Source organism: Gopherus flavomarginatus, chromosome 2 (genome assembly GCF_025201925.1).
Source record: "Gopherus flavomarginatus isolate rGopFla2 chromosome 2, rGopFla2.mat.asm, whole genome shotgun sequence".
Taxonomy (NCBI): domain Eukaryota; kingdom Metazoa; phylum Chordata; order Testudines; family Testudinidae; genus Gopherus; species Gopherus flavomarginatus.
Window position 1 is genome coordinate 203,621,260 of NC_066618.1, and position 25,128 is coordinate 203,646,387.

Below are 25,128 nucleotides of genomic sequence, written 5' to 3' on the forward strand. Positions count from 1 at the left end.
AGGAGACATCTTCAATATTGACTAAATAAACAGGTTAAATGATATATACTTTCATAACCTTCTAGACTCTAACATTAAGATATTTTGTTTGGCTGGTTAAGAGTTTTTTCCTTCTTCACAGGGGTGGGCGGGGTAAGATGGTGTAGAGCTTCTTAATATTATTTTCCAAATCCAAATGATGTTTACTACTTTTAATATATTTGAAAACCTATCCCTTTTATCTCCTTTGTGTCATTGGTTTAACATTATCCCTTTCAACTTTGGCAGTAACAAATGGTGCATAACTGTTTGTTACCCTCAGGATTTTCCAGTGAAAGTGAAAAGAAGAGATAATCAGCATTTATGATTAAATTAGTTCTCTGTCAATTTGCCTTGATCAAATTATCCATAAGTGAACAGCACTAGAACACTTTAAAAATAAGATTTAACTGTGTAAATCCCTAAGATAGAAAGTCCAAAAACTAAAGCTATAACTTAAATTGATGACCTCTGACAAAAAAAAATGAGTGACTATGGTTCCTAAAGTAACTATTCCCATAGGATATGTAGATGAAAGGCAGTATAACACACATTTGTACCCAGATTTTTGATTAATTTATAAGGTTTCTATTATCACGGCCAGGAAGCTGTCACTGAATATCCAGATTCTGTTTTTCAATCAATCCATTTAAATTAAAATCTTCCATCATAATAATTAACCTTTTATTTCTATGTAGCCCAAAAGATTCTCCAAGGACCAAAATTCTTATCAGATTACAACTGGGAAAATATGTGAATGCAACCAGGCAGTAATTTTTGTTCATTCCAGTGACTTTCTGTTACCTTTTGGAAAAATCAGCGGTGGCACAATTTGAAAATGAAAATAATGGACAAAATTCAGTTGTCAGTCCCGCTGTAATATAGAAACATAGGAATTGCTATACAGGATCAGACCAGTGGTGCATCTAGTCTAGTATACTATCACTAACAGAGGCCAATACCACCTGCTTCAGCTCCAATATATAACCCCTTTTTTCTTTGTAGACACATTTCTTTCTATGATTATAATAAATAATCAAATATATACAATCAGCAAAATTCTGCATTCTTTAATCAAGCAAATTTCTCAGTGAGTTTCTTAAAGACTAAAGAATTTGTCTCACTGTCACTTATTTCAAGGCATAATCACTGACAGAACATTAGAAACATGCTATAAATCATAGCTTTTATCATCAGTATCTGGAACTAGACTTCTACAGCTTGACTTTCAAAGATACGGGTTCAAGCATTTCTGAAAGTGAATGCCCATGAAAATCAGTCTTTATATTTTATCATTTACATTTAAATTATATCAGGATATTTGCACATGTCTTCATTAATCCCAAAGGAACTGGAACTGCTATATAAACAGAGCTGGTCTAAAGATCACTGAAGTCATTCGAGAGATGCTCATGGATATCAATTTGGATCAGGACCTACATGCAGGAACTACTTCCAACACTGCTGACATACAGGTAGAAAGTGAGATTCTCTGGACCCAAGAAGTCAGAGGAAATTTTTAATTAAAGCAGATGGCAGCCTACTTCAACTTACACATTTTATATACTCCAGTAAGTTGCTTATACTATTGCACTTCTCACATATGTGGTATGCAAATTACACCCTATTCAACTACAGTAGATCCTCGTGCATTCAGACTCAGTGGGCTACATTCAGAGAAAGGCATGTTTAAGAAAGGCAAGGTATATTTGGATAAATAGGCATGAGTCTAAGAAGTTTGGTCTAAGTCCATCTCTGTATAGCATACATATTAAAAAAGCCAGTAACATTCATGCAGACTTACCTGTGAATTTAGTCCTCTAAGAACCTTCATGGAAAGCTCTTTTCTTATCAATTTCCATGTACTTGCTCTAGCTGTCATATTGTATATATGCAGTTGCACAATCTGGGGAAAGAATTAACAAAATTAAGAGGCCAAACCCTGACTTGGAGTCTTGCATGGAAATCAAGTCAATAGGAATTGTATGTGTGCATTTGAGGATGGAATTTAGTATAAATAGCAAGCTGAGGAGTGTAACAACACAGGTAATTTGGAGTTGGAACAGAATGAACAGAATTGACAGTAACCAACATTGTCAGTTTAGGCAACTTCACCTTCACAGCACAGATCAGTTAGGAGTAGGGTGACCAGATGTTCAGATTTTATAGGGACAGTCCTGATATTTGGGGATTTTTCTTATCTAGGCACCTATTAACCCCCACCCCATGTCTCAATTTTTCACACTTACTATCTAGTCTCTCTAGTTAGGAGTGGTACAATAAGTTTAAGATTTTCAGATGGGGTCATCTTTTCAGAAATCACCATTTCAGTAGCTTCCAATATTACTTAAAATTATTTTACATGAAGATAAATTAACAAACCTGGGGTGTCACTGCCAACCCCAAACACAGGGATCTTCCATCCAAGTACAGATAGTCTAACGTTGATTAGCTTCTGAGACAAAACTATAGGCCAGCTTCTAGTAGTCAATGTTCCAAGTACTGTGAGACATTAGCAATGTGCCTCAGAGCAAATGATGGAACCTGGGCAGGGTGGGGTGACTAGAGATGGACCTAATTAGGAGCTCTTATTTATTTTTTTCAAATATCTTGTTTTGTTCAATATCAATGTTTTGTTCAATATCGTCATTAATGATCTGGAGGATGGCATGGACTGCATGTTCAGCAAGTTTGCAGATGACACTAAACTTGGAGGAGTGGTAGATGTGCTGGAGGGTTGGGATAGGATACAGAGGGACCTAGACATATTAGAGGACTGGGCCAAAAGAAACCTGATGAGGTTCAACAAGGACAAGTACAGAGTCCTGCACTTAGGACGGAAGAATCCCATGCACTGCTACAGACTAGGAACCGAATGGCTAGGAAGCAGTTCTGCAGAAAAGAACCTAAGGGTTACAGTGGACGAGAAGCTGGATATGAGTCAATAGTGTGCCCTTGTTGTCAAGAAGGCTAATGGCATTTTGGGCTGTATAAGTAGGGGCATTGCCAGCAGATCGAGGTACATGATCATTCCCCTCTATTCGACATTAGTGAGGCCTCATCTGGAGTACTGTGTCCAGTTTTGAGCCCTACACTACAAGAAGGATGTGGAAAAATTGGAAAGAGTTCAGCAGAGGGCAACAAAAATGATTAGGGGGCTGGAGCACATGATTTATGAAGAGAGGCTGAGGGAATTGAGATTGTTTATTCTGCAAACAAGAAGAATGAGGGGGCATTTGATAGCTGCTTTCAACTACCTGAAAGGAGGTTCCAAAGAGGATGGATCTAGACTGTTCTCAGTGGTACCAGATGACAGAAAAAGGAGTAATGGTCTTAAGTTGCAGTGGGGGAGGTTCTGGTAGGATATTAGGAAAACATTTTTCACTGGGGGTGGTGGTGATGCAGCAATGGAATGGGTTACCTAGGGAGATGGTGGAGTCTCCTTCCTTAGAGGTTTTAAGGTCAGGCTTGATGAAGCCCCGGATGGGATGATTTAGTTGGGAATTGGTCCTGCTTTAAGCAGGCTATTAGACTAGATGACCTCCTGAGGTTTCTTCCAACCCTGATATTCTATGATTCTGTGATTTTCTCTCATAATACAAGAACAAGGGAAATGTAAAGTCAACAAATTCAAAACTCGTAAAAGGAAATTTATATATGTGTAATTAAGCTGTGTAGCTCACTGCCAAAAGATATAAATGAGACCAGTGCTTAGCAGGATTTCAGAAAGGACTAGGCAGTTGTATTGATAACAAAAACATGCAAGATTACTTTAGACGTGATAAAAATGCATAAGGGTATGAAGAGGTTCATTTAGTGCAGACATCCCTTTATGGCTTGGTATGGACATAGCTGACTCTCTTCTTCTTTTTTGGAGCCCCTGTTGACAGCTCTTCTGGCCCTCCAAGGATTCAGCCCTCTGGCTAGGTCATACATTTTTGTGTACGCTTTTGGGTTATAAAAGAATCTGGCAAAGAGTAGGCTTATTGGTCAGATAAGGGGCTCTGGGCTTGTCCTGGGTTGATATTTAAAGGGTTTGACCCATCTGTCTTCAGGGCCTTCTCTTGTCCAGATGCCTCCATATCAAGGCTATACTTTGCACCTTCTGCACTGTATGGAAGAGACCAGGGAACCCAGGCCTGCCCACTCAACCAGGTTCCGATCTCAGGCCCTGTGTGAAACAACTAAATCCTGCATCCAAAAGTGCTATACTAATGCTTCCCTGGTGCTTTCTACCAATACCACCCCCTTTCTCTATAGATAAATTAAGATAGTAAGCATCTTGAATCAAAAAGGCAAAATCTTAGTGTTACAAGTCCCTTCTCTGTGGGCCTGGCAAAGTCACTACAGCCAGAGGTCTCTGGTAGCTGGACTTCCTACAATGTGCTCCTGCCCAGGAGCTCAGAATGTAGGTCAGTTCAGCTCCACTCTCTCTTCTCCTATTGAGCTGCCCTCTTCTCTTTTGAGCTCCTCCAAGCCATGCATACTTTACAGGAATAGTTGAGTGGGGCCTCCTGGGCCCAGAGCAGCTGCTTAACCCCTTTCTTGCTGGTGTGTGCTTTATATATCCTGTCACAAAGAGATATTAACCATCCTGCTTCAACTCATAAGTCAAACACTAAGGTAAGGAAGAAACACCACATGGATAGATTATTCCATTACAGGATTTCTTGCTTCTTCCTATGAATTACCTGGCAGTGGACATAGTAGGAAATAGACTTGTTGATTGGTAGACTCTGATCAAGTATAACAAGTCTTATGTTCTTAGAATTTGGTAGGAGAATGTTCCCAAAGTACTAATTTAGCCTTTTCCCATTTGTACCAAGCACCCTTTAAATACCAGTCTTTACTTCGGAGAAGACTAAAAGTAGGATTATGTTACTAAAGTGTTTTGGACTGCTATTATTGACTGCTATAATATTTTTGGATTTTGCTCTTTAAAAATATGTTTACTTTCCCTTTAATTGGAGGATGACGGCAAAATAATTTTCAACAGAGTTGTGGAAAAGTGATTAAAAATGTTCAGGAAACGCTTGAAGATAGCTGATATTTTGATTCAGGCAATTTTGCATCTCTGAAATTTTATTTAGTGTGCAATTTGGGAACAATGTGTATTTCATTATTGAAATAAATCTACAAGATGCATCACAGACATTCCTGCTACATCTATAAAAGCTCTGATTTTACACCCAAAAGGGTTTATTGTCTGTGACCAGATACTGATTTAAAAATCTGGTTCACTAAACTGATCTAATTGCACACACATATAAATGAAGAGGTTGCATTATGGTGTCTAAATTAAATTTGTCAATGATAAGGAAATGTGACTGTATTTTTCCTTCAACACTCCTTTCATACACTAGGCCCTTTAAACCCCTTTTATCATTCACCAGCTTAAGTCTTTTTCTTCTGCTTCTGCTATACTTACAACTGTCTAGCAGAGAGGCAAGAGTTAGTCACCACTTTCCCCTTAATATTGGGATGAAAGAGCTCTAGACAGGATTATAAAATGATTAAATGGTGATTAAGAAGTTGCTTGGTCTTTAATATGTCTGTGCTGTACAGTTATATAAGCCAATAATTATCAAAGGTGACAGTACAGTATATGTGTTGCCAGTTTCGCTTAAACATTCCCCAATTGCCCATGTCAGAAGAGCTAAAATCTTTAAGCAATCTGATATGTTTAGAAAATCCAAACCAGCTGTGAGAGTAAATCAGAGCAAGAGGAAAAGGGAAGAGGGACTCGATGGTTCAGGGACAATAGGAATTGCCACATTGGATCTGACTAGTGATCTATTTAATTTGATATCTCAACTTCAATAGTGATTATTTCCTGATTCTTTAGAAGGAGTTGCAAGAAACCCTGAAATGAGCAATTATGGAAAAATCTGCCCCAAAAGGAAGTTTCTTCTGAGCCCTTGCCTCATATCCTGGAGCATGACTGATTATATCCTTTTCACACTTTTTCTTTTCTTTTTCAATCTTATCTAAAGTAACTGGATGTTCTCAGGATCCCTGTGTCCAATCCTTTTTTTAGTCCTGCTGAACGTCTTGGCCTCAGTGATTTCTGTGACAATATGTTTCACAGAAAAAACAATGTCTTGTGTACTAAAATATTTCTATTGCTCAATTTTAAATTGACCTGTCAATGTAATTGAATGGCCCATTGTTCTTCTGTTATGAGCAGTTTTTGAAGTTCCTCACAGTTATCCTTAGACTTTAGGATCTAGGTTCTATTTCTGGCTCAATCACTGGCCTGCTGGGTTATCTTGGGGCAAGTCACTTCACCTCCCTATGCCTCTGTTTCACCATCTGTAAAATGGGGATAATGAAATTGATCTTCTTTGTAAAGCTCTCATTACATATAAACAGGTATGATACTGGATTTTGTAGATGATGTTCTTAGGTGCTTAACTGTCCCCTGCATTTGCACAGGGATCCTGGGTGCCTAACTCAGGGCTGTGCATGCCACTAGGCAGCAGGACATCTCTACATTAGACATTGCGATGCTGAGCCCAAGTCTTCTAGCCCCTAATGCCTACTCACCTATATGGGAGGGTGTGACAGTCTATACTCTATGTTCACCCCTTTGTCTCAAGACTATGATACAAGGCATAGTTTGTACAAAATGTAAGGTATCATTTGAAAACTCATGATCTGTTGATCAGTATAGTTCTGGCAAAATATATGTGGTAACATTGCATGTAAAGTTTTAAGATTCTACTATATGATGTTACTAAGACATATTTCAATTCTGGGGAAGCAGCCACAAACCAGTTCCTCGGAGACAAAAGACAAACTGATGCTGTAGCTAGGTGTCAATGAAATCAAATGGAAGGGGTGCCACCTGAAACTGGGGTACCACTAACTGGACTGGGGGAGAGACCCTGACTGAAAGGAGTTCAGGCAGTAAGACTGGTGAAATGTAGTGAGAGAACTTTTGCTTTGTATTCACTTAGCTTGTTAAGTGTTAATTGTCTTTTACCTTTTATTTCTTTGTAACTAATTCTGACTTTTAAGCCTCAGTACTTGTAATCACTTAAAATCTAACTTTCTGTAGTTAATAAACTTGTTTTATTGCTTTATCTAAACCAGTGTACTTGAAGTGTTTGGGAAACTCTATTTGAGATAACAAGATTGGTGTATTTCTTTTTCTATTAATCAAATGATGGATTTTATATGAGCTTGTGTTGTTCAGGAGAGGGCTGGCAAGTACAAGACACACATTTCTGGGGAAAAGTCTGGGAGTGGGAATTTTCTCGTGTTGCTCCATAACCGTAGTGTAATTGAAGAGTGGCTGGAATAGCAAGTATACTGTATAGCTGGGAGTAATTCACATGCTGGAGGCTGGGGTGAGCAGACCAGAAATGGCTGGTCTCACAGCAAAGCAGTGCAAAAGGCACCCCAGATTAAAGAATTGATGGGACGCAGCTGTTCAACAGTCCAGATTGTAAGCGGGTAATGTCACAGGGAGAAGTAACAACGCATCACAAACTATTTCCCTCCTGCACAGGATATGAGTATAGTGATTCAGGTAACCTGTGCAGTAAAGGTTATCCTTACACCCACACCCCTTTCTCCCTTGCACAGACTTGCAGCCAGGCTTACGCCTGAGCCCTATATTAATTAATATATTTAATAAATAAAGTAGTCTCTGGTTAATTTCATGTGTATTCAAAATTTCATGTATATCTGTCTTAATTTACTATGGGCCAGCTTCTGCCATTCTTACTAGCATTACAAGCATCAGTCCCTTACTCCATGACCGGTCCTATTAAACTCTATATTGAATACAGATAGATCTCAGTATGACCTAGGGACTTACTTTATTTGAACTTTTTAATCCTATATCTTTGTCTTTAATTATTTTTTCTTGTTGTTCTAAATGGGACAAGCATTCATAATTCAGGCCCTCTAATTTTGTATCTGCAAATAATGATATGTAAATAGAAAGAGTACACACAGAATTGTAGGTGTAAAATTAAATGATTGGTCCAGGAATCTTTGAAAATATAGCCCAATATATTCCAGTTGTATTTGCGATACAACAGGGAATTTTCCTATTGATGACTGAGCACCTACAGGTGCCAAATGAAATATCTCTAGTCGTTTGACTAAAGTATATTAGTTCAATTTTAAAGGCAGCCAGTTCCCGATGTGACCAGTTGAATATAAAATTTCTGTAGAGTTTCACAGTCTAAATCAGATGTATAATCATCATTTCATCATCATCGATGGAATTAGCAATGTGAGAGTTGTTGTTTTATTAATAACATGTCAAACATAAGACATGTTGTTAATAAAATGAATAATACTGCTTGGGGAAATTCCACTGAAATGTGTTAGGCAGGATTATACAATGATTAGATGATGATTAAGAAGCTGCTTGGTTTTAATACTATGTTCTGTGCTTTGCAGTTATGCAACCAGTACTTATCGAAGTTGACAGTAGTGTATATGTATTGCCAATTTTAGTTAAACAAGCACTAACTGTCTGTGTCATGAAAGCTAAAATCCTTAAACAAGTTGATGCATTTTGAAAATTCAAACCAGTAGAAAGATATTTGTGTAAACAGCAGTGTGTTAAGCAACAATTACCAGTAATTCTCTTTCTTGACAGGGTGATCTTGCTAATATACAGTAAATGGGTGTCAGTCATAGCGGCAAATAACATAAAATAAAACTAATGGCCATATTTTAGAATTTGCGAACATTCTATTGACAAAACTCTTATTGATTTCATCAGTGCATTATCAACTCCATACATATGTCATGTTTTCCAAAACCCATTTTCATTGTTGTCTGAGTTCCTCCCCAACCATTTAGTATTTGGGACTGAAGTCAAGGCTGCCCTTTTTGTTTCCCCCTGGTGGGTGGGTGGATTTTTTTGGTGGACTTCTTGTTGATGAAAGAAGCCAGATTAACAGCAGACTAAAGGCCTCCTCCATTTAGCTGCACAACAGCTAAAAATGGGCATTAACAAGGTAGGCTTCCCCTCACTACCCTGCCAATATGCCTCATTCTTGATCTGCCAGATCAACTCTAGCCATGTGAAGGTAGTTCTGTGTCAATGCTCATTCAAATCTGTTGGGCTTGCCAAAAGAGATATCTAAGTGAATTAAAAAATCCAAATGCCAAAGATTTTCAAAGGAACAAACACTAGTTAGCTGCCTAACTCTCATTCAAAGTCAATGGAAGTTAGGTACATAGCTGTTGTTTTTGCCTTTGAAAAGCTCTGAAGTGCCACTTATTATGGTAATGAAGGTCATCTAAGTACCCAAGACACACAGATGGGGAAATTCCATCCTATCCTCATCAGGTAAGAGTTGGTTTGTACCCTGAAACATGAAGATCTTATTTTCATAATGCAAATATAGACGTTATCATTAATCTTCTGGGGTGCAATTTTCAGAGCAGTCCTGGGGAGTTAAATGCAATCAGAGATGGTCATCTAATTCCATTAAACTTTTTTGAAAATTCTAGCCTTCGGTGTCTAATCCTTTTGTGGAATCTGACTAAATTCTTGACCTCATTTCTTTGGGCATTTTTTCCCTGAGCCCCATCCTTGTAGCCCCTACTTCACAGCAAAATCCCAGGATATTTTCTTAGCATGGGTATGAGGAGAGTTTGCTTTGTTTCAGCAAGATGAGAGGGAACAGATTTGCATGGCCTGCAAGTGAAGGCAGAGCTGAGAACTTAATGTTTTCCAAATTGTATTCTGTTTTCAAAGAATAACCTTTTCTCTTGCTCATGGTAAGGAAAAAAAAAAGCTGATATTTTTCTATTTGCTCCTTCTTATTAAATTTGTGGCTATAATGTCACCTTGGCAACCACTTTGCTTTTGCATAAGGTGTGATAGATTTGAATGCAGCACAGAGTAGATGACAAAAGCCAAAGCAATTGTCAGGTATCTAGGTGACAGTGTCTCATTTGGAAGCAGTTACTGTAGACAGCGCAGATACATACTTCATCTCTGCTGACAAGAACTGCTTGCTGACAGAAGCAACCTGTCCTTGGAGTGACAAAAATCAGAACAAAACACAGCCCCCTAGCACTAAAGCCAAAATGACAGCATGCCTTTTTAATAATAGCAATGAGGAACACACATTATTTAATGTGAGGTATTGATTTTCTTTTTATTTATGAATAGTAGTATACAGGCAAAAAATGTCTTTCTTCAAAATTCAGCAGTACACAGGCATGTTTACAGTGGGCGTGCCAAATTAGCTTTTGTCGTGACCTTGTTCATTCCTGTTAGTCAGGCATTAGACAAGATTCCCATGCCACCTTGACAAGGGCTTTTGTTTCTATTATGCTTTTATTGAATCCTGAGTGATGGATGATAGTGGCGTATGTCTGAATGAGCAGGGGGAATCACCCTAATGAGTAATCTTCCGGATTCCACTAGGTTATGGATGAAACCACAATCACTTTCCCATTATGTGACATGCCCCTTCATTTCCATTACTTTTTCATAGGTGACATCATTTGAGAAGCCCATGCATACCGCTCTCAGAAGAGAAATATTTCTCATAAAAAGGTAAGAGGTATAATATTTAATCACAACAAAGCTGGGCCACAAGCATATGCATATTGCTGATATATAACCCCAGGATTCCATTAAGCATCGTACTTTTCTTTACACTTGGATTAATTTGTTTCTGTTGTTTTTCCCTAAGGTTGAATCAGTCCATTGTCACATCACCATCACAACCCACTAACCTTAGTCTGATCTTCTAATTGTGCCCATTTTTATTCATTTAGGATTTTATATGCACCTTAATGCCATCTTAATATTAGTGCTTATATTGTCATACATTACGTGGCTAGAATAATCAACACACTTTTTTGTATTTGTGTTTGTTTAAATGCAATTTATTCAGCGGACATTCTTTTTCCTGTGGTCTAAATCTTTTTTTTTTTCTGTTTACAGTCTATTTTTCAATTTGCTATTCCTGTTTATGCATTCTCCCCTTTGTTGACAATTAACTCTGTTGTCAACAAAGTGGAATAGTTATTTGACGTAAATTATTTACAAATCTTGAGTATAACAAAAACAATCACTCATGAAAGTAAATGGCTTGTCAACACTGTTTCTTAGTAAATCACATACAATTATTAAAAAAATAATTCAACAATAAATCATTTAAAAATACAGAGCACGAGTGGGTTTAAAATCGATGGAAGATAAAACAATGATTTGGGGAAAGAAGCAATATGTTTATGGAAAGATTGGAAGCAATTTGAGCAATTTGTCAATATGCACTGATTTAAACACACATGTATGCACCTAATATTTATTACATATAGGGCTCAGTGATGCTTGATTATCACCTAAATCCTCAGCTGGTGTTAGTTGGCACAGTTCAACAGATTTCAGTGCCCATTTACCCCAGATGAGTAGCTGTCCCATTATAGCGTTGAAGAGCATGAGGACTTCTGGACACCGAGAGGAATGTGGTAGACAATGCCCCTGGCTATATTTGTGAAGCCATGGTGATATACCCTTAACAGAAAAGTCTAGTTTTTCTAAAAGATATGATCTAGATCTGCACTACGAATTATTTTGGGGCAGTTCTATGGCCTGTGTTATACAGGAGGTCAAACTAGATGATCACAGCAGTCCCCTCCGAGCTTGGAATCTATGAATTCATAGGACAGAGTTTAATAAGGGTGAAGCCACAAGCGGTCTATCGAAATTACTCTAAAACATGACGAATTTAATAAGAATTAAATTCCTTTCCATAGGTTTTTCCGTATTAGCCTCTATAATTGTACAGAGGTTTGCATCTTATAGGATGATAAAAAATATAGAATGAACTAATTAATCCTAAATAATCAGAAAGACCAGTTTCCAAGTTTCTCAAATTGAGTACCCAATATTAATGGAAACATCTGAACTTAATCTTTCTGTGCCTTGGTTCCCAGTCTGTAAAATGAAAAATGTAATAATAGACCGTCTTCTCACAGGGGTCTTGTGAAAATAAATCCATTAATGTTTATGCAGCACTCAGATACTATACTGATGAGTGTCATAGAAAAGCCCGTGAGGAAGTTAATAATTATGTTCATATTATGTTTTATATTCATAAACAAACTAGGGAAATGAAACCTAGATGGAGCTGCTATAAGGTGGGAGCAAAACTGGTTGGAAAAGCATTCCCAGAGAGTAGTTGTCAGCGGAAGGGCATAACGAGTGGGGGCCCACAGGGATCAGTTCTGGGTCTGGTTCTGTTCAATATCTTCATCAATTATTTAGATAAGGGTATAGAGAGTACGCTTATAAAGTTTGCTGATGATACCAAGCTGGGAGGTGTTGAAGTGTTTAGGAGGATAGGATTAATGATCTGGACAAACTGGAGAAATGGTCTGAAGTAAATTAGATGAAATTCAATAAGAACAAATGCAAAGTACTTCTTTTAGGAATGAACAATCAGTTGCACACATACAAAATGGGAAATGACTGCTGAGAAAAGAGTGCTGTGGAAAGGGATCTTGGTGTCATAGTGGACCATAAGGTAAATATGAGTTAACAGTGTAACACTGTTGCAAAAAAAGCTAACAGCTTTCTGGGATGTATTAGCAGGAGTCTTGTAAGTAAGGCACAAGAAGTAGTTCTTCCTCTCTACTCCATGCTGATTAGGCCTCAACTGGAGTATTGTGTCCATTTCTGAGTGTCACATTTCAGGAAAGTTTTGGAGAAATTGGAGAAAGTCTAGAGAAGAGCAACAAAACTGATTAAAGGTCTAGAGAACATGATCTAGGAGGGAAGACTGAAAAAAAATGGGTTTGTTTAATCTGGAAAAGAGAAGACTGTGGGGGACATAATAACATTTTTCAAGTACATAATAAGTTGTTACAAGGAGGAGAGAGAAAAATTGTCCTTCTTAACTTCTGAAGATAGGACAAGAAGCAATGGGCTTAAATTGCAGCAAGGGAGGTTTAGGTTGGACATCAGGAAAAACTTTCTAACTGTCGGGGTGGTTAAGCACTGGAATAAATTGCCTAGGCAGGTTGTGGAATCTCCATCATTGGAGATTTTTAAGAGCAGATTAGACAAGCACCTGTCTGGAATGGTCTAGATCAGTGTTTCCCAAACTTGGGATGCTGCTTGTTTAGGGAAAGCCCCTAGTGGGCCGGGCCGGTTTGTTTACCTGCCATGTCTGCAGATCTGGCTGATTGCGCCTCCCACTGGCCATGGTTCACTGCTCCAGGCCAATGGGAGCAGCTGGAAGTGATGGCCAGTACGTCCCTTGGCCCACGCCACTTCCCACAGCCCTCTTTGGCCTCTAGCAGCGAACCATAGCCAGTGGGAGCCGTGATTGGCTGGACCTGCTGACATGACAGGTAAGCAAACCGTTCTGGCCCACCAGGGTCTTTCCCTACACAAGCAGCATCCCAAGTTTGGGAAACACTGGTCTAGATAATACTCAGTCCTGCCATGAGTGCAGGGGACTGGACTAGGTGACCTCTTGAGGTCCCTTCTAGTCCCATGATTCTATGATGCTATGGCTAGAGGAAGTTAATAATTCGGTCTTCAGCCTGGGATTACACGCTGAATAACAAGGATAAAACAAAATATTGACTGGCTGAACCTCAAGTAACTCTGTGGTAGAAACAGAGATGGAATCCAGTTCTCTAGGTCAGATTCAACTCCCATAACTATGAGAACATTTTTATTCTTTCTCCAGTTCTCCGACTCATTCACTACATACCTCCCAACTTCTACTACAAATGAGGCAGGGGTCCTACAGAAAATAGTCTCCTTCCCTGATTTATCCCAGAATAGGTTTTCCATCTTCTTCACTTTAGTCTTTCACAATGTAAACTGTGGTTTCCACAGAAGAATTTAATCATACAAAAATTAAATATTTCATGGAAAATGTGACACGGTATGCATATAGGAAATATACAGATGAAGAGGATTACTATTTATAACATTCTGCTGTTTATTAAATTAGCATGTAAAGGTGAACTCAGAAAAAAATTGTAGTAGTTTAATTTTGTCACAGTGGAAGGTTATTATTTACCAAGCTTAAGAACTAATGATGTGTCAACAAATCAATATTAGTGATGTATTTTGCTGAAAACCGAGTTAAACAAAAATCATTCATCAAGTCTAAACTTCAAAAACTGACAGACAGAAGAGGAACTGTTTTGCCAGGAGCTACAGCACAATTTTTACAAGTACATTTCTGGAGAGAGCAGCAAAAATGGATTTTGTAAGCTGTTTTTGTCTTTCTTCATATCAGATAATACAGAACTGTAATTCATATAATGCAAGATAAAGTCTGGTGGCTTCTCTCAAAAAGGAACCCCAGAGACTAAGTTTAAGGGATTAAGTTTAGTTGATGCAAGCAGGGCTGGCTTTAGGATTTATGGTGCCCTAGGCGAGATTATTAAACTGGTGCCTCTGTGCCTGTCTTGCTCTTAGCAACACAAACATAAGCTTACAGTACTGGAAAACTTGCCACATTCACATTATTAAAACCAGTTTAACTTAATTAAGCACACTGTAATGCTGATGGACTAGCACTAAAGAAGCAGCACTATAGAAAAAATTCCGGTATGACAGAATGATGCAAATGATATATTTTTTTTAATTTATCAAAATTTTATTGGAAATTGATATGAAGAGTTATTGAAACAAAGATTTGTTTTTAATTAAAAGCAATCTTTCTGGCTTTTTGGCTGCAAAATCAGTAATAATGTCATCGTATGACAAAGACAAAGTCGTGTCTTGTTCGATTGCAAGAATAGCAAGACCAGTTAAGCGTTCCTGACTCATTGTAGAGCGGAGATAGTGTTTAACGAGCTTTAGTTTTGAGAAACTCCGTTCTCCTGATGCTACTGTTTCAGGAATTGTCAGTAGAATATGAGTGGCAATGTACACATTAGGATATATGTCAACAAGTTTGTGGGTATGAATAAACTATACAATGTCCATCACCGATTTTGCATGTGGCAACATTGATGACAGTGTACTCAATTCTTCATACAGTTCAAGTCCATTTAAATCAAAACTATCACCGTGCTTCAGGAGGCTCTCTAGGTTCTTGCACTTTGTCATTAGTTGCTCTTGTTTTCCTATTTCGTTGAATTTAGTTATGTCATACAAAAATCCAAACTGTTCATGGTGTACTTGCAAGGTATTAAACCTTTCATCAACAGCAGATACTGCTTTATCCATCACAACATTAAAAAATTCAACCTCAAATTTCTTTTCTGGATCGTCTATGGGCATGATCTGCTGTACAGATTCTTCACAAAGAAGTGTCACTGGCCTTTTTAACTCATATTAACTATGTATTTACTTTATGAAAGTTGGAGAAAACATTGTGAAAATGTAAAACATTGGCTGCCCAACTTCTGGGCTGGCAAAAGTTATACTGACTCACAGGGAAAAAAAAAAGCAGGAGAATCTTAATACAACATATGGTCGCTCTATACCAGAGGTGCGCAACCTTTCAGAAGTGGTGTGCCAAGTTCACTGTAATTTAAGGTTTCTCGTACCAGTAATACATTTTAATGTTTGTAGAAGGTTTCTCTCTATGCCTATATTATATAAATAAACTATTGTTATTATCTGAGGTCTTGGCCACCGGTCCTGCTCAGGCCACTGCCAGCTGAGTAAATGAAACCCCAAACCGGCAGCAGCTGGTGGCTGGAACCCTAGACAAGGATCCCAGGCCCTGCTCAGCCTGCTGCTGGTCTGGGGTTCTGACCACCAACTCCTGCCAGCCAGGATCCCGGCCGCCAACCCCCCTTCAGCCCGCTACCAGCCTGGGATTCTGCTCACCCAGGCTGGCAAGAGGCAGAGTGGGGCTGGCGGCTGAGCTCCTGACTGGCAAGGGGCCGGCAGCCAGAACCCTGGAGTAGCAGTAGGCTGAGTGCTGCTGGCACCCCAGACTGGCAGCAGACTGAGCCACTCAACCCCCCACCGGCCCTGCTCAGCCCGCTACCAGCCCACTCAGCCCCCTGCCGGCTGAGTGAATGGAACCCCAGGCTGACAGCAGGTTGAGTGGTTCAGCTGGCCTGCTCAGCCCACTGCCAGCCTGGGGTTCCTTGGGGTCCCCAGGCCAGCAGCAGGTGCTAAGTGGGGCCGATGGCTGGTATCTCAGCTGGCAATAGGGCAGCAGCCGGAACCCCAGAGCAGTGATGGGCTGAGCCACTCAGCCTGCTGCTGCATACCATCAAAAATCAGCTCACCTGCCACCTTTGACACGTGTGCAGTAGGTTGCCGACCCCTGATTTATACACTAGTAAGGAGATGAGCATATTACAGTTGTTGGAGGGCTCTTATCAGGAGTAACAGGCTATAGGAAAGTCAGTCAACATTTTTTGTTTCTCTGTTGAAAACTGGCGCACTCCCTGCCTCAAACCAAACCTGTCACTAATAATTGTCAACAACTTAATTTTCTGTTTTTGGCTAAGATATTGATTTTTTTTAAAAAAAATATTGAAATTGGATTCAGGATTGTTAGCAAGAATTTTTTGGCAAACAAAGTTGTTAAATGACAATCTAAATGGCAACACAGTACTGCTTTCATGCTTGGCTCACCCCCCAGCCTGCTGGTCCAACAGCTGCAGTAGAGGAGGAGATAGGTGGAAAACTGCAGGACCCCAAAATCCACCTCTTGGGGTGCAGAGTGGCAACAGCAGCAGCAAACCCTCAGGTCCAATCACACGCCAATGGGCACCACCACCAGCCTTACAGACCATGGTAAAGTTAGCACAGCATCTGATCTCAGGGACGGGGCACCCATGGAGCCACAGCAGCTCATCCTGCCCTGTGCAGCTCCCCCCGGATGAGATGGATCGCTGGCAGCTGCCAGCCCCGGGGAGAGGTGCTCCCCAGCTAGGGTGGCCAGATCCAGATGTCCTGATTTTATAGGGCCAGTCCCGATATTTGGGGCTTTGTTTTATATAGGCACCAATTACCCCCACCTAGAGTGACCAGACAGAAAGTGTGAAAAATCAGGACAGGGATGGGGGTGTGTGTGTAAAAGGAGACTATATAAGAAAAAGACCCCAAAATTGGGACTGTCCCTATAAAATAGGGATATCTGATCACTGTACCCCAATCCCCTATCCTGATTTTTCACACATCTGGCTAACCCCAACCAAGCCCTGTGTGACATTCTAATCCTGGCTGCCTGCCGAGGAAGTGAGTTACTTTCACTTTCATTCCTCAGCAGGCAGCCAGTCAGCCTTCCCCCCACCTATCCCCCAGCACCTCACCCAACCCAGCCCTGAGAGAGGGGAGGGAGGAGAAAGAGAGGGGTGCTCCTGGGGAGGAGCGAGAAAGGAGGGGGTGCTCCGTGGGGCAGGGGGGAGAAGAATGGATGTTATGGGGGACAACAAAGGATACTGGTTTCAGAGCCACAGAGACTGCCTCACCTCACCTCAGCCGGGGGGAATGAGTCACACTCACAGGTGAGCTCCTTTCCCAACCCTACCCCCTCCCCTTCCCAGAGACCCCAGCAGCCAATCCCATTCCTCAGACTGTGCTGCATTCAGCTCTCTCTAGGACCCAGCAGCCCTGCTTCTACATTGTCTGGGCTGCCTGCAGAGTGGTGCCCCCAGGCAGAGTGAGGCCCTACGCAGCTGCCTATTCTGCCTATGCCTAAGGACGGCCCTGGATGCAAGTGTGAAATGTGATGCGCAAGCCCCTAAATTTGGCTTTAGTAAGTCTGTGCCATGCACTTCTAGAATCAATATTTGCTAATATTGACATTATAGTTCATGTGTTGGCAATTTGACTTAAGCTACTTGTGTTACGAAAGCTGAAATCCTTGAACACTCAATATGTTTAGAATATTAAAAAAAATATACGAGGACATATACTTTACAGTGGTAAAGACCATAAAAGTAGGACATAGGGATGAGGAATATTACAATTTTCCAACAAATGACCATTTGATCATGAGGCAGACCAAGCATTCATGTGGGACATAAAGGCCCAGCTCTAAAGCTTTGGAGTGATTCATGATCAGTGCCCCCTGCAAGCATGACTTCCTGAGGAGATGTGCAGATGTTGGCCATCTTTGATACACCTGCATCCCATCCTTTTATACAGAGGGAGCAGAAGTTAGCAGTGGTAACTCTCATTTGTTTTTCTGGCTGTGCTTCAGCTGGTTTCAGTGAGGAGCGTGCCACATAACACACACACACACACACATATCCAATCTCTTTCTCTCATCCCAAGCCATAGAATTCTGATTATAACAATTTGCCAAGTATGACCCACAAGGACTTCCAAAACAGAGAGGAGCATGCTCTGAAGCCATTACTTTCCCTTCTCACTTCTTTCTGGACTTTCCTATTCCATTTTACAATTTTCCCTTCCACTTAATTCCACTGGGATGGAAGCAAAGGTTGTAATATGTGAAGCAGCAATTACCAAAGATAAGATGGTCTTTCTAATACATTGTGGGGAGGCTCCCTGCAGTGAAAACAGGCAACAAAATGCAAAGTTATGGGGGGAATATATTTTAATTTCAAAGTCTAAACTTGCCCTCTCTCAGTTTTGCTGCAGAAAATTAACTAAGAAAAAAGGATCTATGTAACTGAGTTGCAAATATTACCTTCCAAATCTTTGCATGTATTATATTCATAGAAATTAATTTTCTACATGATCTGCAAGCTAATTCCAGAGCAAAACCTTCAGGGAAATATGATTTTAATTCATGCATGTTAATAGACATATTTAATCAATTACTTGGTGAGTGTTTTATTAAACTTAAAAGCTTGAAAACAAAATGTACTAAAAGGGGCAAGCTATCTTGAACTAACACTATAAAATAAGGTTTAAACAAAACTGCAGTGTTGGGCTGGAGTTATTTTTCTCTACTGTTTTTCTAAACAAAGACATCAAATTTCAGTTGAAAAGTGCTTTATCAAGCATGATTCATTTTGAATTTCTTTCCAGCAATATAAAGTAATAAACAGCCAATACACTATACTGCAAGAAGAAAAACACATTACTTATAAGCAAAACTATTGTGCAGTACAAAATAGAAAGTTTCAGGCTTAGTTTTTTTCCAATTTCCAAACTTTTCAGGTACTGTTATTTTTTTAAGGTGTAGAATAAAGTAGATACAGAATAGGAACAGTGTATATAAAATGAGTCTATGTTCTTTCATTTTGATCTCTTATCTATTCATACCAGGTACAGTATCTCAATAGAGCCAGAGTTATTTTATGCAATTTTCTTTAAAATTAACCATTAAAAGTTTGAAAGCTTTTTGTAGATAGCTGTGTGGATAGACTCCAAAATTTCCATAAACTGGCTGTGTGCAATTTCAAAGCAAATTTTATAGCCTAAGCAGAACTGATACATGTAAACAGCATAACCGCTGCCCTCATTTTGATTTTACATCAAAGATATCCACATTCAGCAACTATAAACTTGACTTGTCAATCAGATGAAATTATGATTCTATTAGCAGTACTGATAACAAAATACACTTTTTTTTGTGGCTGTTGCTTTTTCATAGCATAATATGGTATGAAAACTAATATGACTCCTGGGAAGTTTTCAAATGTCTAGTTACAGCAGTGGCCAATGATCAGCATATTAGGGTTTTTTTGTCTCTTTTTTTAAGAAAAAAACCATGCCTGAGTTTGAAATAACAGAACAGATCCACAAGTAACAGAGATTATTTCAATTATGTTTGGTAGCATTTTTTTAAAAAAATGTTTCTCATATTGATTATCAAGTCTCTGTAAATATTGAACATTTACTAGGTTTCAAATATAGGAACAAAAATATGCATCTTTCAGGTTTTCCTGATGTATCTATCCATCTTGTTTCAGTTTCGTTATCACATAAAATATATCGTAACAATAATTGCTTGCATACTCAATTGATTTAAATATTCTAGGTTCACAATTCCTTCTGATTCTTTTCTCCTTTAGGTTCAAATTATTTTTGTATGCTTAAAAGCTAGTTTTGAGTTTTATTTGCTTCCCTTAATTATCAGCCCCAGATTGCCTATGTACAGCTGTGGTTTTTAAAAGTTCAGCTTAATCTCCAGTGAAACAAGACAGACTATCAGATACACCACAAAGGATATAATGGCAAAATTGATTACAGAAATAGATTCCTCACCATATATGAATTAGTGTAAATAAAGTAACTACATCACAGTGTGTGTGTGTGTGTGTGTGTGTGTGTATGTATTATGTACATACAAGGTGTTGAAATAGATATTTATCTGTACAAGGGGAAACCTATGCTAATAACAACAAGGAGTCCGGTGGCACCTTATTTGTGGATACAGACTAACATGGCTACCCTCTGATACTTGACACTACGCTAATAATGGTCATGGGTTAACTGCAGTCACCTTTCCTTAACAGCCAGTAAAATTTCAGTCCTCTGAGAATTAACACCATACTGATCACATTGTGTTTTGTGGCCACCTGTTATGATGGCCAGAATAATTGTAGCCGCTTTGATTGCCAATAACTGGTTTCACAGCAATTCAGATGTAGGGTTTGTGTAGATAATCTTTCTAATTCTGTCACTAGATGGCAGTAAAAGTGCAACTGTGAGCTTTTCAATCTAAAGTCAGCAAACCCAAGGAGAGCTTCAAGGCACAAGCAAGACTATCACTGTATGACAGCTTGCCTTCAAAGGTTAGCCAGGAGCTCATATATAATATCATAAGGAATCACTTCATAATGTAAAGAAAAAAATAACACAGCAGCTGCACAATATTACAGTACTATGAGGGAGTTGGGGAGACGGAGAAACTTTAAATAATTTGAAAATTTTATCAGAAATAACAGAAAAAACAATATCTGTATCACAGTGCTTAAATCCACCTCAATAGCAGATCTATTCTCTATGAAAGGAAGATGGAAAGTTATTAATATACATCAAGTTCTCTGTAGATTTTTTGTTAAGAGGGCAGCAAGCCCCACTAGTTTCTCCTATCCATTACCAAGTGGGATTGAATTAACCCATTGAAACTAATGGTGCGAGGAATCTCGTTCCATTACTTTTAAAGTGGTTGAGTCTGAACAGTCCATGAGTACATTGTTGAGAAAGAGAACAAGTTCCCCATCTGACTCAAATAATGAATGAGAATAAATTAGCCCCCTGCTAGGTGAATGTCTGATCCTCTTTATTATAAGCTTAGTTTCTCAGCAGCAACTTAGAACCTAGGCCTCAGCCGAATTACTGTAATGCTATTGTCTCTGTAATTTTCTTGGTGCGTTGTTCCAAACTGTAATCACCTGAAATATGATTGAGAAAAAGAGACTTAGAATTACCCAAAGGAATATATTTTGTGGTCCTAGCTTAGAGGAAAAAAAGATTAAAAATAAACAAACAAACAAGCAGATGTTTTCAAAATTATTCATTGGCAATACACCAAGTAATTCACTGGCAGTGTCAACCAGTTCAAGTAAGTTGAACATTTAAACAAAAAGCTTCATGGATTACATCATGTCATGCAATGCACAAACACAGTGAAACAGAAATTTTTTTTTTTTTTTTTTTTAGGTTTAGAACTGCAGATCAAATTAGATTCTGACTGTTAAGGAACTGAAATGTTCTGATTTTCTGGAAATGGAAGTTTTGACAATGAACAGGTTTTGATTGTTTTGGTGATCTTGACCACTGGTGATGACGTTGGTATATTTTCATTTTTTTATTTGGAAATAGAACATAAAAAAATTGCAAAAAGGGAAATATATTTACTATATACAAAACCCTCTAAAAGAGGTCATGAAACATCAGATACCTAGATTGCATCCACATATATATATATATATATATATATACCTCGTGCAGAGGATGAAATCATTTAAAATTCCTTGATGTACCTGGGAATGTGAGAAATAGACACATAGATGAACATCAGATGACTCAAGTTTCACCCTGGTCAGAAAAAAAAATTATTCTTACAACAAGAGGGAATATAAAGTCACCATGCATCCCAGTTTTTCTTATGATATTCCAGAAACTTCCTTCAGGGACCAGAAATGTCTCATTTTTTCACTTCATCAATTTAAAGTTTTGGTGTTTACATTACTACAAAAAGTTTCTTCAAGATGTATTGCTATGCCAAGGAGACTTCTCTCTTTGTTTTCCAGGAACAAACAGTCCAGTGAAATGAGCATTCAGTGTGATGAACACTGTTTGGAGTGAAGAGAAAAGGCAAATACGTGCAGATACTATGAATGTTATTCTTTCGGTCAAAGTGAAAACTAATGGCATAGTTCACTTACTGGAAAAATCCTTCATCCTAAAATATACTCATATGTTGCTATTGTGTTATAACCGACATTGGTGATACCAGTAGACATTTAAACAAAATGCCTATATTTGTCTTTTATGTAATTATTTCATGACCTAAAAATAATATTGCCACAAAAATGTTCTGTTTTTTTTTTAAATATAGTCACTTTAGGGGAAACATTGAGGATCTGGGTAAAACACTGATGCTTACTTCTGATGAGAGCATCTGCTATGCCGGCCATCAAAGTGATGTACAGCCTTTGGGTTTTATTGGACACATTATTCCTAGGCAAAGAAATGCTTTGTTCCACCTTCTTCCAGCCAGGAGATTGGAACTATTTCTCTTGGATGAGGGCATAGCCAAAGTGATCTATGTGTGTTTGTTATCACCAGATTAGATTACAGCAATTCATTGTACCTGCGGAAACTGAAAAAAGCCATCCATATGCTACAGCTGGTTCTACATACAGTACCCCAACTCTTAGAGAAGAAAGACTGAAGTGAGAAAGATCCTTCTGCTGCTCTAAACATGCCACTGGCTCCTTGTTCTATTTTATGTGCACTTTACGACTTTGACCTTTACGTTTAAATCTCATAATGAAATGAGGCCTAGGGCCTATCACATAACTACTGCTAGAAATACATGGTACTCTGGCTGACAGTCACAGAGAGATGAAGTAATGCATAGTCGTGGGTAATGAACTAATCTAATTTCACTCTGAAAAGTGGTTCGTAAAATTCAAAGCACACTGCTATGAAGGGTGAAGTGAATTCACAGTTAGTTGCTATGTTCCCTTTATGTGGTTTAATTATAGGGTGTGAGTCAATGGCTAGTTCACCAGCTAGAGAAGGTAAAATGAAGCTCTAAACTCAAGTTACCTCACATCCCTTTCCTCAAGGCTCACTTTATTACCAAATAAAAAGATCCAACTACAGGACAAAGCAAATATAAATACTCTGAAACACCCTCACTAACTTGTCTCATCTGTCAGCTCTCTCATGCAGAATTAAGACTATTCCTTATATAGTTCCCAAGGTTGGGTACCTGATTTCTTGATCACATGATCTCTGGACTTCATAGTTGCTCCTGGGGAAATTGCATTTCTCAGAAAGCTTGTTTTTACAGGGTCTAAGGCTTTAAAATACACCCATACAATCCAGTGCTCTGTTATATGGTCCTTGAGGTCAGAGTAGGGTCCATAAATATTAACAACATGTAGCTCTTATACAGTAGGACATAATAACAAATGTCTGATGTTATCCTGTGGTGTCCCCAACCTTGCTATTAATCTGACTCCATGAATAAAAGGAGAATTTCAATTCTAATGTTGCCCGACAGACTGACCCTTTCAATAGTCACTACATTTTCCAAATCAAATGTTGCAATTGGAAATACTAATGTATTTGTTTGTTTTTACAGTACTGTCTTACATCAAATTTGAAAATACAGTAATCTAAGACAAGCAAATTGGGAATCTTGCCCATGGCAGTACCATCAGTTTGCAGACGGAATGTCTGCAGTTTTCTTAGATGCTGCTAAGGTCCTGAGATAATGAGTGTAAATAACAAGCTTCCTCCCATAATGCAGCATTGGTACCTTTTGCCTTACTAAACTCAGACTTCAAACAGCCTTTGCATCTCTTCTGTGGCCATCAGTGATATTTCCTCTACCCCATCTGGGATATCCTTATTTCACAATTTCATATTATGGGTGTGCTGATTTCTCTGACTGGATTTGCTACAACATAAGCAGAAAGAAGTCTGTAATTAGAGAGGCATCCCCCTTTCTTTGTCTGTTATGAAGGAACTTGAGGATTTTCATGGCACACTCCCTACAGTGAGATACAGTTGCTGTCACAGGAGATCACTCTCCATTAAATGTAGTTTACAAAAGCAAAGCAAACACAGACAACCCAAATGACTACCATCCTTGTGTGCTCAATAAATTACTGGCTTTACTGACTGGATTAACATAAACCTGCAGGTGGGGAAAAAAATACATTTAATCTCATTGAATTCTTGCATACTAGAGATGTTATATTTGAGCCCAGGATGTTCTCAAATAGATACATTAGTCTGAATGTTAGTATCTCTGGAGAGAGAACCTTTTACTTGTTTCATCCCATCTCACAGCTAGTGGAGGAGTACTGCAATTTTTTCTCCTTTAATAAATCATTTGTAAACCTGGGGATTTCACAACAGAGGGGCATTCCCAATCCCTAGAGAACCCTGAATATCAGATGCAGCTTTTTATTTTTTCTTCATTGGCCCATCTTCATTTAAGCCTTGCAGCAAAGTCTGCTTTTAACAACTCTAAAAGTATTGCAGAGAGACCCACCTATGGCTAAGTGCATACACTCTGCTCAGTATTTAGCCAAAGGAAATATTCATATTTTTGTTCTCAGCTAAATTGTGCTGGATGCTGTTGGTTTAATATATTCTTGTATGTGAGGCTTAGGATTTAAAAAGTAGCACAGCTGAGAAAAAGGCAGAAGGGACAGATGGTATAATATTTATTTGAACCCCTGTGTTCCTGAGGACTATTATCTAATGACTATGTTGCAACTAAATAAGGCAAGGATAATATGACAAAAATTTAATAATATTAAAACCAAATATTTTAGAAAAATACAAAAACATGTCCTTGATAACACAGATTTTCACACATTTTACAGATCTATTCTGACAGAAGATGATTGGCCACTATATACTAAGGACATATGCTCAGGAATGAATTCACAAATTCATTGCCTAAATGCCTGCTCAACTGCTGCTTAAACCCTTAGGCACCTAAACATCTACCTTTCCACCATTAAAGTCTACAGTGTGTCTATATTTCAGTAGCTGGGCATGTACAT